General features: G+C 40.8%; 1 protein-coding gene across 5 annotated transcripts in view; it reads right to left on the bottom strand.

Annotated features, from left to right (window-relative positions):
* The window catches only part of LINGO2 (leucine rich repeat and Ig domain containing 2), a 5,916,036-nt gene that overhangs the window by 5,698,649 nt on the left and 202,393 nt on the right, over window positions 1–14,994 (bottom strand). For all 5 annotated transcript variants that reach the window (XM_069630911.1, XM_069630909.1, XM_069630914.1 and 2 more), the window contains exon 2: window positions 2,159–2,259. The gene's annotated coding sequence lies outside the window, so the exon portion shown is untranslated. The remainder of the gene's footprint in view (window positions 1–2,158; window positions 2,260–14,994) is intronic.

Here is a 14,994-nt window from a genome sequence, read left to right as displayed (position 1 = left end):
ACATGTATTCATGTATATTTGCACAGGTTCCAAGACTGGACCAGGGACAATTTCTCCAGACAAACCTATGTTGTCTATGAAAAGTGGTAGATCACCCCGCTCCTGTCCATCAAGTTGCAAGTTTACTTGTTTTCATTGTGACTGATCAATCATAGGTTGTGCCATATGCAATGTGCACATTGTCCTGCCCACAAATTAATGTGGGACATGGAAATGTTTTTTGCCCGCCTCAAATACTCAAGCAAACCATTGACAAAAATCAAACCCGTTTCTTACAATATGGCTAAGATGTTGGTGCTAATCACATTCTTTGAAACAAGTCAATATTGAGGCTGCAGCAATCTAGTATGTATCGTGAGCTTTTGAATCTGTCCATGTGTTTTGCATACAAATTAATGTCTATATGTATTTACAAATAAATAATAATATAAACCATATCACATTTTTCAAATGTCATTAGAAATATTCGTCTTGATAACAGGGTATTTCAATAGCAGTATTTCCTGGTTGGCCTTTCCTTACTGCCAATATTGAGACTTCACAAAACTGAAAGACAGGTACATATACTTGAGTAACATGCACTGAAAAATAATGTAAAGAAGCGTACATAGAACATGAACTTTGAGTGGAATAATTTAAAATGCTTACAACCACAATAGTAAAATAAGTCCAGTGTAACCATTCCAAGAATACGAAATCAACCTAATATAAGACTATCCCTCATTGACCTTAGACTTTGCTGAATTAATTGTTTCTCTTTTAATCTTCTGAAACTGATAGGCATGGAGTAAAAGACGTGTATGCTGCATGCTGTGTGTGTGTAATAGACTACACCTTTTAAACATCACTCCCGTATTCCTTTACCGAATCCAGCAAAATGATACAAATGTGTTGGATTGTATGAGGCCCTGGGGTATATTCGAATTTTTTCTGAATGAAAAATGACATACTCTCTCGGGAAAGTTCAGACTTCCCTCTGGCATCGCTTTGATTATGACTAACAAACTGAATAAGTAAATGTCTTATCCACTTGCTGACAACAGCATTAAAACTGGTAATTGCCTCGGTGTGTTGTTTTCATTCTTCATTGTTATTCAAAATAAGGAACATTGAAGGAGAGTCTAGGACACAAACTATATTGTTCGGTTGGCATGAACTCTCTGCAAAGCAACTCCATGCAGATTCACAATGAAACGCAATGTTGGCTTAATTATGCCAGACATAACTTCTTCTGCCATTATGACATACATTACCTGTAAAAGTAATACTCAGAACGAAAGCTGGGCCTAGATTTAAATTCACATTGGTTCTCAAAATTGGGGAAACAAATTTGATAATATCGAATTGAGCTACTAGTTTGTTACAAAGTCGGCACACTCGATATTATCTAAAACTGTATGCAATATGGCTACTGCATAAAATAAAATAAAACAAGAACATGTGTTTAATAAATTTGTTTTGAAGTTATGCAGCAAGCATAGGGAATAGCGATTTTTTTTTGTATTCTTTTTTAAATTATTCAGATTGGAACTAAATCTGTTTGTTCCAATCCATAATATCTAAGCAGAAAACTGGTGCTAAATTCAATTTTTCTTCACAAAGGCAACGTTTTGATAATCTGTCCAATACTAATGGCCATAATTTAAACCTGTTCCCCAAAAGAAATCCAACTGACGCCTGATACTGGTGAGCACATTGATCTGGTGTGAAGTCAGACAGGGAAAAGAGGGAGACATTTACAAAAGCTTCTTTATGTGAGGCACAAGCAGGAAAAACATGTTATCTTTTCGGAATGAGAAGGACTCGAAGTTATGGAAAGTGATGCAAGTTCTGTTAAGGCAATACTTGACGGCGATAGTTGTTCATTGCAAACAAGAGCAATTGCTAAGATTTGGGAGCAAAAAGAAGACGATAAAAAGAGGGCGGGAACACAATTGCAAATATTTTGCTCCATAATTTTTTGGGGGATAGTAGCATAGGAAAAATGTCATGATCCAGATCCCCCCACCTCGTGAGATGGCTCATGGAAAGCTATGCACAAACATGCCTTCATACAGAAACCCTGCCACACTTCAAGGTAGTGGACCAAGAACAGTTCATGGATAGGCACAAATATCTAAAGATGACTAATCAGACAATTAATAAATAAAATACTTACTGTACAGAAAGACACACCCAAAACAAACAAGGTAGCAACACGGGTAGTTCAACTCTGAGGCAACGCATTTGTCTTGGAATCCTGGTACCGTGTTTAGAAACCTAAATGGTAAAAAAATAAAATTAAAATATAACATAGTAAATCATAAAAAATAAAATCAGCGGAGCTATGATAAAGAGACTGTATAATAAAGACAGTGGGCGCCATTTTTAAATAATCTGGAACAGAACTAAAAATACTGAAACTAAATAGCACTTTATTTTAAGTACAAAAATGAAATGAAACGTTCGACCCAATTAACCTTAAGATGAATTAAGCAAACACATTATTTTGGCTGACTTACTGAGATGACATGAACCCAATGGAACACTCTACATGGTCTTTGATGAAATTAAGACAAAAAAAAACATGTTGGACAAATAGAGGTATGGTCTTGAAGCAATAATAAAGCGGTGTGCTCTTATACTGCACTGGCCGAAATTCTGTTTGGTTCTAATCTATCTAATACGAGCTGTTATGATCTCCCCATTGAATGTCATTCAATATATGCACCTTGCAAGGAAGGGAGGCTGAGCTGGCCATGCACAGTTATTCAAACTTGAAATGCCTAGGCTGAATCTGAAAGGCAACCACTTCATTTGTAAGCTAAATGGAGCTGATTGCTTCTTTGTGGCTTGCCCTGAAGCAGTCATAATTTGCACTTAATAGTTGGATCAGAAAATATGTGCTTCTAACTAACAATTGTAATGTTTTTTTTCTGCTATCTTCAGCATTTTTCTGCTATCTTCAGCATGTGTTTTCAAGAAAGACTTTACAACGTGGGTAGGCTTGCCAGTCCATCGATGCATAACTTTCAGTGAGCTTTTCATCATTAACAAACACACATGTTCCTGTTCTGTTCTAGACTCGCCCCACTTATATTCCCTCTCTGGCATCAAATCCAGTCTGGAATCGAACTCTTCAAAAGAAGAGGGACTCTCCACCTGCTATTGCCAGGACGCCTCAACCCTGGATGTCTTTGGCTCACCCAAGTAGAAAATGCCACTATGCTATTATTGATGCTGGAGCATTTTATGTGGGGTAATTATGCTCTGTGCTTCTTTCTGTCCATGTCTCTGCTATATATTGAAAAGTACATCCTTATCTCCAATTCTAAACTCATTCAGTGGTATGAAGTGAACTACTGTAAACGCAGCCTACCAAGGGATTACTTCTACTCTCTGATAAAGGAAGATACATGTGTGCGTTCTTGTTGAAATTATATCCCGCTACTTGAAACAATATAAACACTTTTTGTCGAGAGTCCACAATCTAGAAGGAAAATGCTAATATTATTTTTCTACAACTGACCATGTAGAGGGGAAGAATGATATCAAAAAGTGCAATCTCTCTGTGTTAAAATGTATGGATTTAATGGCAGATTTTCAATGGAAAGCTGCTGAAGAAAAACTGCAGAATAATGTCAAGTAATGAACAATGTCTTGAAAGTTCATTTAGTTTGCACAATATTTTGCATGTATGGTTTAAATATTTCAAAACTGAAATCAAACATCATTAACAAAGCTGAAGAGAACACAGCCAAAACAATTACAGATTCTTTCCTTTGCTGGCTCAGAGAGAGGGAGATGGAGCTGTACCTGGAAGTAGACAATAGGCGTTGTGTCCCCCCAATTCACAAAGGATTGTGGGATGCAATGTGTGATCTACTCAGTATTACAACCACTAGGAACTGACCACAGGTCAGCTTATTTACAAAGGCGACTTGCATGTAGAAGGAGCACCATTCCTAAAACGTAGGTATACACTGCTGATGCCTCAATAAGGCAATTATGGGTGACTGCCTAGGTCTCTAACAGCAAAAAGGGGCGATACGTGGTGCAATGTTTGCCCCCACAACATCATTAAACAGGACCTATTGTATGGGATTGGGATCAACAAAATATCACTTCAATGTGTGTGGCAAAAACACATTGAGCAGCCCCACTGGAAGATTTTCACCCTAGAGCAGTGGTCTACAATCTTCAGCTGTCATGCAACTTCCATCAGCCCAAGCCGGAAGCAGTAGTCCAAAACATCTGGAGAGCAAAAGAGTGTAGAACCCTGCCCTAGAGAGCGGAATGGTGGTGAGCTGCTTACATCGTTTGCCGCTGTACACAAGTGCTTGTGTTCTGTCTGTAACACAGAAGCCAACATGATAGCATGATCCAGTATATCTTGTAGAAGATTAACAAAAATGGGACTGACATTTTAAAAATGTGAGATTTTAGTGTGTATTTATAGTGAAGCTACAATGTTCCAATGGGGGTAGGTGGGTACTGCTTTATTCTTTTTATTTTTGAGTTAGTGTTAGACAAACAATATGTTCGTAATTTATTTGGTCGCCAGGTTCCACCTCTTTTGCTCTGTGGGGTGGTTTGAAATGTAGAAAGACTGAGTCTGGGTTAGATTGCCATTTTTTATTAGGGTTTAGCTCAAATTCAAAATTGGAGTCATTGTTTAAAATACAACATATATTTTGAACTACGGGTTGCCTAAAGCATCTGAACAGAGACAAGTCAAGTTACTTTGTTATTGGGAAGAAAGGTAAGAAAAAAAAACGTTTTTGAAGAATATAGTATTTCAGGTAACAAAAATGCATGGCATAGACATATGTTTCCACCATATTATTACAGATACAGAGAGCACCAGACTGAAAGTGTGATAGAAATTAGGGACATCAGACCCCACCCAGAGAACACCAGAAGTTGGGCATATTGCAAAGGTAAATTATTGCGAATCAGGTAATTAAGTAAAAAAAAGAAAATACATATTTTAAAGATACCCAATGTTGATATGGTTTGAATATATGATTCATTTTTTTATAACAGTCCCTGCAAAAGGTCAAGTGTGACCGAAATGCACTGGACACAGAATAAAGGGTGCAACAGGCCTACTTCATGAAGGTCTTTGGAATAAAGGAAATCATTTTGTGAAAACTATTAAATATTTTGGAGTATCATTTAAAAATACATATGGAAAGCTACAATCAAAAAGAAACTTAATGAAGTGGATCACCACACGGGTCCTTCCAGTCATCTGGGCCATCTAACCCAGACTCAGTCCTGCTATATTTATTTATAGTGACACTGTCATTAGGAATTCTGTTCCACAGCACATGCCAATCTATGTTACATATTTCTGTCATTATAACCCAGAATTTAGCAACGTGAAGGGGTTGTTATGGTCGATGAGTGAAGAGCCAAGTCATGGCCAAGAGCCATGTTGGTATCATACCCAAGACACACAGCATTGTGCTGTTTCCTATATGAGAACGTTGTGCTTTACCAATATACCCGGCAGTGGCAGTGCTAGGTCTGGAATGGATCTGGGGCTACACTAATGTCGGGACTGTTGGGACTCAGGGTTAGCTGGCCTTTGGTAGTAGCCCCTGAGCGTCTATCTGGGGCTACAACCAAAAACCTCCAATAGCCCCCTCAGCCCCTCCCAAACCCATTAGTTACGCCTCTGATTCCCATCTTTCCTGGGATTCATTCTACCTCTTAATTAACCACACTGTTGAAGTTCACTGACCTTTCTGAAGGTGTTTTCATAAATGTGCATTACCTGGTTAGGGAATGGAAACAGGCAATAGTGGTTTACGCATGCAGGATGCTGTCAAAGGTGCTCACACTTTTAAGTTCTAGAGGATATATTTTACGAGTATTGATTACTGTTTACACATTTTTAAGCAATGACGTAGTACAATATTGGTGCATTTTGTGGATTTTTCAAATACACCACTGTGTTTACACTTTTTTGCTGTTGATTCTTGAGGAAAGTTCACTCGGTGTCATGGGTGACCAACTGGTTACCTCATTCTATTAATAAATAGAACTAGACCCGCAGACGTTGCTTTGTGATGATTGTGGAGTGGACGGATTACAGATGTCTCATGTAAACACCCAAAAACCAAAGGGCCGCTTCCCATCTTGGCAAACTACTGGCTTTTGATGCGCAAATGTACATGAGCCATTGCACCAGTTCATGACTTCTGTGCAGCACCTCCAGTTTGGTGGGGCGCTTTATTGCGTGTTGTTATGTTAAACTATTGTGCGGAAGAGTCATTAGTGGGCGTTGCATGTATCATTTAATTGCGTTCTTATTTACCAACTGAACCTATAGCATTTTTGTCATTTAATTGCAAATTAAGTAAAACACGGAAATGGTACTGATGCCCCAAAGCAATTTGCCTTGTACTTAATTGTGCTCCATAAAGTGTATTGAAATCAACTGATACGGTCGGTGTAGATAAATATAGTTACCATAGTTCTGCATACAAATGCAGAAACCTAGATCTCATAGAATACCGTAGAACTGCTCCTTGTCAACCCAGTATCCAATGCACTGTGTTTCATTGCCTGCTATGTGATCTTATAAAAGTGCCAGCAATGCATGGCAACACCGGCGATAAAGGAGACCACCATTACAAAAACAATAGCAGGGTCTGTTTCATACAAACGCCGCTTTCGATAATGAACAGAAAAATGTTTGATATATGACATTGGGGGTCATTACGACCCAGGCGCTAATTGCGCCAACTTTACCACCATGGTGTAAACTACGTTTATCAGGCTCAGAATCAGGCGTTAAGGGTTAACGACGGCGTTAACCCTTAACGCCTGGGTCGTAATGAGGCCCATTGTCGTAGTTGTTCTTAAGGGCACATTTGGTATTCCAAACCAAAATCAGAATTGGGCCTTCAGTTTTTCTAATCTAGGCCAAAATCTGTGATCTTTCTGCCAGAGTTGGCTTAGTGATCTGCCATGTCAAGGTCAAAGAGCAATCCTGCATTTTACAAGTGAATTGTCTAGTGTTCGTGCTTGATAACGGGTTGACATCAAAACAACACGTGCAAGCTGTAGTTATGCCGGCCATGTAGCTGCTCTTCACACGTGGCCATATTTTCCATTCAATTCAAGTCACTGGAATTTCAACTACAGGCGAGGATTTTATAGCACCTTTCCTGTAATAGGTACGCCTGTGTGAACTGCCTAAAAGCCAGCAAGCAGGGCTCTCAAATCCTTCTAGCTGAAATGTGCCATGTCTAGCAAGTGAATGGCAGCATTGTAAAGTTGTGAAATCCCAGGTCGAACATGCATTAGGTTCCCAGGTCATCTGCGTTCATTCAAGCTTCCATTAAGACCATCTTGGGACAAATCTTTGGCTGATTAATTGAGTTTCAACAGCCAATCAGAGCACTCTTGGCTGATTTGTTGTGTTAGGATATAGCAATTCAGATACTTCCAATATCTGAATTGTTTTTTGAGGCTCTACTAATGTTTCAACTCACTTTGTGTTGCTTTGTGGGTTTTGCTTGGCTAAGAACGAAAGTGCTATTCAGGACAGGCTCGCAAATAGTAGTTGTTAGTAACATGTTAAACCGTTTTTTAAAGAAGATTTTGGACTTCAGTGTTTGTAATTGTGTCGTTGGTTTTTGTTTTCAGACTTTCTGCTCTCTACGTTGTCTGCTTGTTGTTTCAACAAAATCTCATGTGTCTCCATCCTTTCTGCAAAAAAAAACTCATAACAACATGCTTACCCTTTCATAGTTGCCCCTTAATGTTTGTTGTACTGTTATGTCATACTTATTCTGTCTTTCTGTAGAGTATTGTAAAGTTGTGTCTTGTTTATAGGACACGGTTCTTTGAGTATTTTTGGTTTTCTTTTTGTCTAGTTCTGTGGGATGGATTAACCCACTTATGCTCTGCCCTGCGGCATCACTGTGTTCTGGTGGTGCCAGAATTATCAAAATGGCCGCAAAACCCCTGTGCGCGCCAAAACCTATGGAAATTGTGCTTTACAACACGGAAATATGGCTGCCATAAAACCATGCATTTTGTCAGTGGTGGAACGGAGATCTCACTCCTGAAACATGTCACTGGGCTGCCCAACAAGTAAAAATGAAGCCTGCATGAAAAGCAGGGCTTTACTGAAAGAAATCCAGAACCCTGCTTTTAAATCTTGTTCTTGGCTGCTGAAACAACAGAATGCTGGTACAAAACACCATCATACATCCAATATTCTTGCTGGCTGATACAAGTCACTTAGTTCAAGAAATCATTATGAACATACAATTGCCTGAAAAGTTGATTTTGTCATCAAAACATTCACAGCAAAAATGTGCCTGACTGTGAAATCTGTCAAAATCTGGGCACAGTAGCCGTGGCCGTCTGTATGACAGCTGTCAGTAGATTGCATGATAGAATTTAAACTTGTACAACTGAAATCTAATGTCTGAAAACTAAGTGAACTGTTATTGAGAGTAACCTAGGTTGTAACTGTTAAATCCCAGGGTTTAGAAGCTGGAATAAGTGTTCTGGCTGCTTGTTTTGAAATTACAAGTTTGTTTTAAACCAAGACAAAAATGTAACAGAATGACATTGAATTTAAGACTGCCTAAAAGCAATCAAACCAGTCCAACAGCTTTGCCCACAGAGCCCAGGCATCTCCCTTTTGCTTCACTCCACCAGGAAATCACACCTCTGTGATGATTAGATTAGGGGAGGAGAATTTGGCAGCGAAGGGGACAATGGACTTCCTCCAGCTCAAGGAGATGCTAATTATGAAGGGTCGTAAATGGCCTCTCCCAGAAGGAACTGGGCGGAGACTGTCTGAGCTGCCAGGGGAAGAAGAAGGCAGACACAAACCACAATTTTCTGCTTAACAAAGGCCAAAAGCACATTTTTAAAAAAGACTGATACATTATTGTGTAAAATTGTGAACATTATAGAAATAACATCATTGTTAATGTGATTTCTGGATGCACATTTTGAGATATGCCAGAGCTCTGTGAGATGTTCTGGGAAGTAGTAGCAGAAAATATGGTTTTACCCCAAATTTATTTATGCCAAAAGCATGAAACTTCATACTCTGATGCCCATATTCAATGCGCACATTTGTACACATTTGCTGATAAACTAGATATTGTGTTCTCGACAAAAAGGGCAAAATTCTGTCAAAAGCAGACACAAGATCCTACAGCGATGAGGTTTGGAGGAGTCTCTGCTACACAAAATAGCTAATCTATATATGTTATTGTTATAGAGATTGCACACATGTAAATATGTATTGTACTAAAAGTAGATTTTATGTTCAAAGGGACAAGGGAAGGATTCTCTGACTCATAAACCCACATCATCATGGTGACACCATGTTTTCTTCTCCAATCAAGGGAGAGAAGAGACTCCAGCCAATCGCCTGCATAAAAGGCGCACTTAGGATAAACCAGCACACACCCCCTTTATCATAAGCATAAATAGAGACAGCTGAGGACTTAGAAACACACACAGATTCATCCACTAACCGATTGCTGGCAGAGCACCCTGTGAAAGAACCATCTATTTTCCTGGCTCCTGCCTCCAGAAACTTGGCAAGCAGAAAGGCCCATTCCATTAGTTGAACCATTTTCAACTTGTCCTTGAATGTCCAGAACCAGAAAGAATCCCACAAAACCTAAGGGGAACAAAAGAAACAGCTGGGCTGTGCTGTAACTACTTTCCTGCTAAATGAATTATTACCAGAACCAAAAGATCCAATCCAGTTGTGCTGAGCTGTGACCAGAACCATTGCAGACCCAGTCAAATCCGGTGTGTACAGCAGTCAGTCCCAGAACCAGAATACCTGACCAGAATCCCTGACGGTTCTGTTTGAAACCCATATCCCCAATGCCCGCGGGCTGTGTCAGCGCTTTAAAAATGCAAATAATAATAATAATAATAATAATATAGTGAGTATCTATAGATAGAACTGTGTCATTAGCATATGCACTGTCCATAGTAATCCCTGTCTTAAACCCATCCTCTCTTGTATTCAGAACCGGTGGTGTTAGGAGTACTTTTGAATTGTCAGAACTGTTCTTGCACTAATTTTCTGTCATTTGTTTTCTAAAACCATAAATCATTAGTATTGTTAATAAATAAATTGAATCCCAGAAAGAAAGTGAGTATCCACCACATGAAGGGTCTGTGGCCAGGACTGTGGAGATTCATGTGTGGCATTCTATTTTTCTACAGTCATAATGTAGTATAAGAAAGCCTATTTGTTTTTTATAAGTGCATCCCTGTTTTTCCATTCTTGCGCCTATCTCAGAAAAATGACCTACACTAAAACGTCCATAACTTTCTCAGTTTTTCTGCTAGAAACTAAATTTCAACTTCTGCTTGTAGCTACCATCCACAGCTTTCCAGAGAACTGCATATAGTTCTCCCTCGTTCGCGATTGCCGCACACAGAAAAGTTTAGCACAAATTTTTGTTTTGGCAAAATATTACATGTGTGAAACATCTTTAGATTGCACCCAACCTCAATTTTAAGATTTCACATTGCTTGTTAGTATTAAATCATTGCTAGTGTTTGCCTGTAACTATCTAAAGTGGCTCCCATAACAATTTAAACAATTTCAGCAATTCAAACCATATTTAGTGTTTTACCCAATCCATTCCCAAGATAACTTTAAAACCATTTTGACAGTTTGGCAATCAATTCTGTTTCTCTCTTGTGTTTGCTGGGGGGAAATTGGGATTGACCTTTTTTTTGAATTCTGCATTCCTGAATACCTGTTCTCTCTCCTCCTATCTCTTTACATTACCTGTTGGGGGATTGCGGGGTGTGCACTTATTATTTCAGTGCTGAATTGTTTTGCTCACTATTACTCCTTGTGATTAAAGAGATTGCTTAGTGTTACATCTTCCCATTGGGGATTATTGTATACCCATTAAACATAGTGTGATTGCATTTGAACTACATAAATAAATATGTTAACTTTGCCAACCAGCCTGATTACTGGTTCAGTGTGACCGGGGGGGGGGGGGGTTCCAAGAGAGGGGCGTGATATGAGTGGTACATCGTTCAGAATAAAAGAACTTTTAGACACAAAATAAATAAGGATTTCAGTTGTGCATTACACACCAGGCGTTGACCTAGGAGAAGTGCCGGATTGAAATCACTTACAGTTCTCCAAATGTCCTGTTCTAATAAGGAAGTGAATGGCATGTTTGTGGTGCTGCAAGGAGAAGAGGCTATGAGGAGAGGAATAACATCTGCTTTTCACATCACCATAGAATGAGGCTTTGCTCATGGTTTATGAGGGATATGTGATACTGTGCTGTTTGTTGGCATGGCCACGAGCCACAGAGCATCGCTGTGCTTCAAAGTCTTATGCAAATCTGGGATATTGGCAATGAATTCAGGAGAAAGCAGAGCAAAGGGGGAGGTGGCATGTCTCCTGTAGGGATACCCTTGAGCACATAGTTATGGGTAGCAGTGGTTCCAGTGGAGGCTTTCACAGAGGCAGGGAAGTCATTACCTTTGGTGGAAGCCCCCATGGAGGCAGGAAGAGGAGACAAGCCAGTTCTTCTTGTGGCAGGAGGGGGAATGAAGGGATATGGTTCCTGTCTGAATGGGGGGTATTGCTGAGGATGTAGTGTTCTTCACTGAGTGGGCAAGGGTGCAGAGCAGGGCGAGGTCCATGAGGAAGTGTACCTTCAGAGGGAGGACCTGTCTGTGGTGGTGCTCCATCAGGTAGACCTACATAGATTGGAGGAGAAGGAGGGCAAGCAGGTGGTAGAGGAGAAACCCTACCCAGTACCTGCCTTTGTAGAGGGGCAAGGCAGGAACACAAAGCAAATGACTATACCTGCATCACCATTGCTCACGGTCCTGGGTGTGGCAGTACCTTGATCTGATATTGGGGGAGAACAGCAAGTGTGTCAATGGCACAGTCTTTTGCAAGGTTGTAGGGTGTGCCAAGAAAGTAGTGTGGGGGCAGAGAAGCAAGGACTATACCCTGGGAGAATGGTCTTGTACAACCCTATTCACAAGTTGCACAAACATATTTACCACAAGAATGAGTCCCTGCTACTTCTGATCCCACCAGAAACTCAGTTGCCACCACGTCCCCTGTGGCCAAACAGTAGGGACAGCCAGTCCTTCACAATCAGTGGCAGTGGCACTGGGGATTGTGGGCTACAGCTTGCATTGCCTCATGCCTATCAGCAGGGTGGAGGAGTCCTGCATGGCTATTAACTCAGCCCTGCAGAGGCATTTTCTGAAGCACCATCCTCTTTGTGTGTAAGCCGCTCGGCAGGGGGAAAGAATGAGGAAGTCATAAAGGAGCAACTGTCTTCCAAAAAAGACTCCCCACACATGAAAGGGGCTGAAATCTGTGGAGAGCCCGTGACATTTATGAGATGGCTGAGCTTGGTTAAGGAGAACGAGATCTTTTGGGGGTGGCATAGCTCTCGGGTATAGCTTTAGAACGTTAGGGGCTTGCTGTGCTCAGTGGTAGAACCAAGAACTTTAGTGAGTGGGCGCTGTCTGCGGGAGAGCCCAATAACTTGTTGTGGGTGTGGTAGAGACAGTAGTAGGGAAAGAAAATACAGCCACAAAATGTCATCAGCAAGTGAGTAACTGCTCAGAGGTTTTCAGTCAATATTAAATCCTACTGTGTCCCAATACCATGCACCATGAAAACAACTTTGTGTTTTGGTGCTGAGATATAAAGGGTAACATGTCATCATCATCGTCTGAGCTGGTATGTTTCCTAAGGTTAGAGGTCATTCCATAGTCTTCCACAATGAAGTTAAAGTTCAATTATAAATGTCAATTATTCAACATGTGGCACTGAGAGGCTTCTCTGGCAGGTAGATACAATAGCTCCGGCTGCACCAAAAAATCTCTCTCCCACTGAACACGTTTAAGGAGACAGCTTAACTATTCAAAAACAATTGCACAAGTGCAGCTGGCATATTGACCACTTGTTCTACTAATAATGTACTAGGTTATAATCCCTTTCAACAGGTGAAGTGTCCAGTAATAGGCATTTGTCAACTGTTCAACTGTTGGTCCGCTCTCTGTTTCTCTTGATAATTGTCTATATTCAAGATGACTGATTCACTGCAATTGGTGTCCAATAGCATCTCCTCACCATAGGCAATGTCTGTACTGTTCAAAAACCCATTGACCATTGTCAGTGATATACTGCCTGTTGATGCCATCACGCCAGGGCTTTACGTTCTCGTTGTAGGTGGCAAGATGTGGGTTTGTTGATGTTCCTTCTGGCTATGTTCCTTCTACATTTGAGCTGCAAGTGCTGCAGGAATGTGTCCTTACATGTTGTCTTCATGTAATGTGTGTTGTGAGCCATCCTTCCCTGATACCAGCACATGGGTCTATAAAGTCAGCCATTAGATACATAATGGTACTTTTTAAAAATCCAACTCCCTCTGGATCACTTTACAGGTTTCATATCAGGCCACTCACTGGCTATGCCAAATCAGAAACCACTGCCAGGGAACTGGCCCTTGCCTCTTTGGACACTTAAGCGCAGGCAGGAACACCAAAGGGAGAATGCCATTGAGGAACATATTTGGATGGCTAACTCCCTTGGTTTCCTCCCCAAAAATGGCCTTGCACAGAACAAACATTAAACAACAGGTACCACTGATAGTGAAAAAAACCACTCCATCAAGAGCTTTCTTGTGAGGGATGCAGTAATCTGTGGTGTCTTTTCAGTATTCCTATAGCCAATACACCATGAAAGATAAGGTTAATTGTTCTTGTATGGTGCTATATTGTTTCATGTGCAAAACAGAGTTCCAATGGGTGATAACTGTGGTCTTCAAGTTGTGCAGTGGCAACATTTGAAACATCTGCAATTGGCACAGTGAATATTGGCATGGCAAGCAAGGCCGAAAAGTTAGCTGATCCCCTAGGCCACAGCAATGATGTATTTCAGAAGTTGACAATTGGTGATAAATGGTGTGATCACCAAGGGAAGGACATGCATACAGATGTGGATGTGCAGTGCTCTGCCTATTCATACACAGTAAGGACATGTTATCAGTTGTTTGGTATAAGCAAAGCACACATGAAAATTACAAGGCCTTAGCTTAACCTCCTCCAGCATCTCCCAGGTGAGAAGCCCTCTGCCCATGTGGCTTCTGCCTTGAACCACTTCCAGGAAAAACGTTTCCTACTCCCACTCTGCATTCAAATGCTGCCTACTTGCTTTCCTCTAGGACTCCTGCTGGCAGAGTAATGAAAGGACACCCACTGCATTGTGAGAGCAATATAGTCAATGTTCGGATAACAGTGCATGTGATCACAGTGAGGTCGATGTTTTGGCACATGGATTGCTGTAGTAACTGAGCAAGCACATCCATAACCTTGACTCATAATTCCTGTTCCTCCATTCAGGAGAAAACATGATAGCTCAGAACTTCCCAGTGGTGATTGGCTTTGACCATAAACCACTTGAATGCAGGGTTTTCCCCCAAAGCAGTAGAGCAAGGGCTTCATTACAACCATTATAGCCAGGTTAGCACAGAGCAGTCTGTGCCCGTCATGTGACTTGTGATATGTTTGTTCTTCACTCAAAGGATTCCACAAGACTGGTTTGATACAATGTATGCTCACTGCTCTGAATCTCTGCAGTACTAGGGGGTAGCATTTGCTACGACATGTAATGACACAGCTGCAACATTCTTGGAGGTATCTGTATGGGTACCTGTGTGAGTTTGCCGTGGTATGCCACTATAATGATGTTATCTTGAGGGTTACACCGCCGAGCCTTTCATTTATTACCACACCTAAGCATGGTGCCACAGTATAATGCACTGTATAGACTTGGGAAGATATTTCAGGGGCAAACTGCTCGCCTTGAAGCAAGACGACTCGGTGCAACGCAGGTTCGATCCCCGGGTCCGCGCTTAGAAAACTCTGGGTAGTAACCAATTATAATCATAGATGTGGTACCCAAGATGGTCCCTGCTTTTTACACTGCAGACCCATTTTCTGAAG

The sequence above is a fragment of the Ambystoma mexicanum genome, chromosome 6q, assembly GCF_040938575.1.
Source record: "Ambystoma mexicanum isolate Mex_15411 chromosome 6q, UKY_AmexF1_1, whole genome shotgun sequence".
Classification (NCBI taxonomy): domain Eukaryota; kingdom Metazoa; phylum Chordata; class Amphibia; order Caudata; family Ambystomatidae; genus Ambystoma; species Ambystoma mexicanum.
Note: the sequence above shows the minus strand (reverse complement) of the source record. Positions and strands in the feature narration are given on the sequence as shown.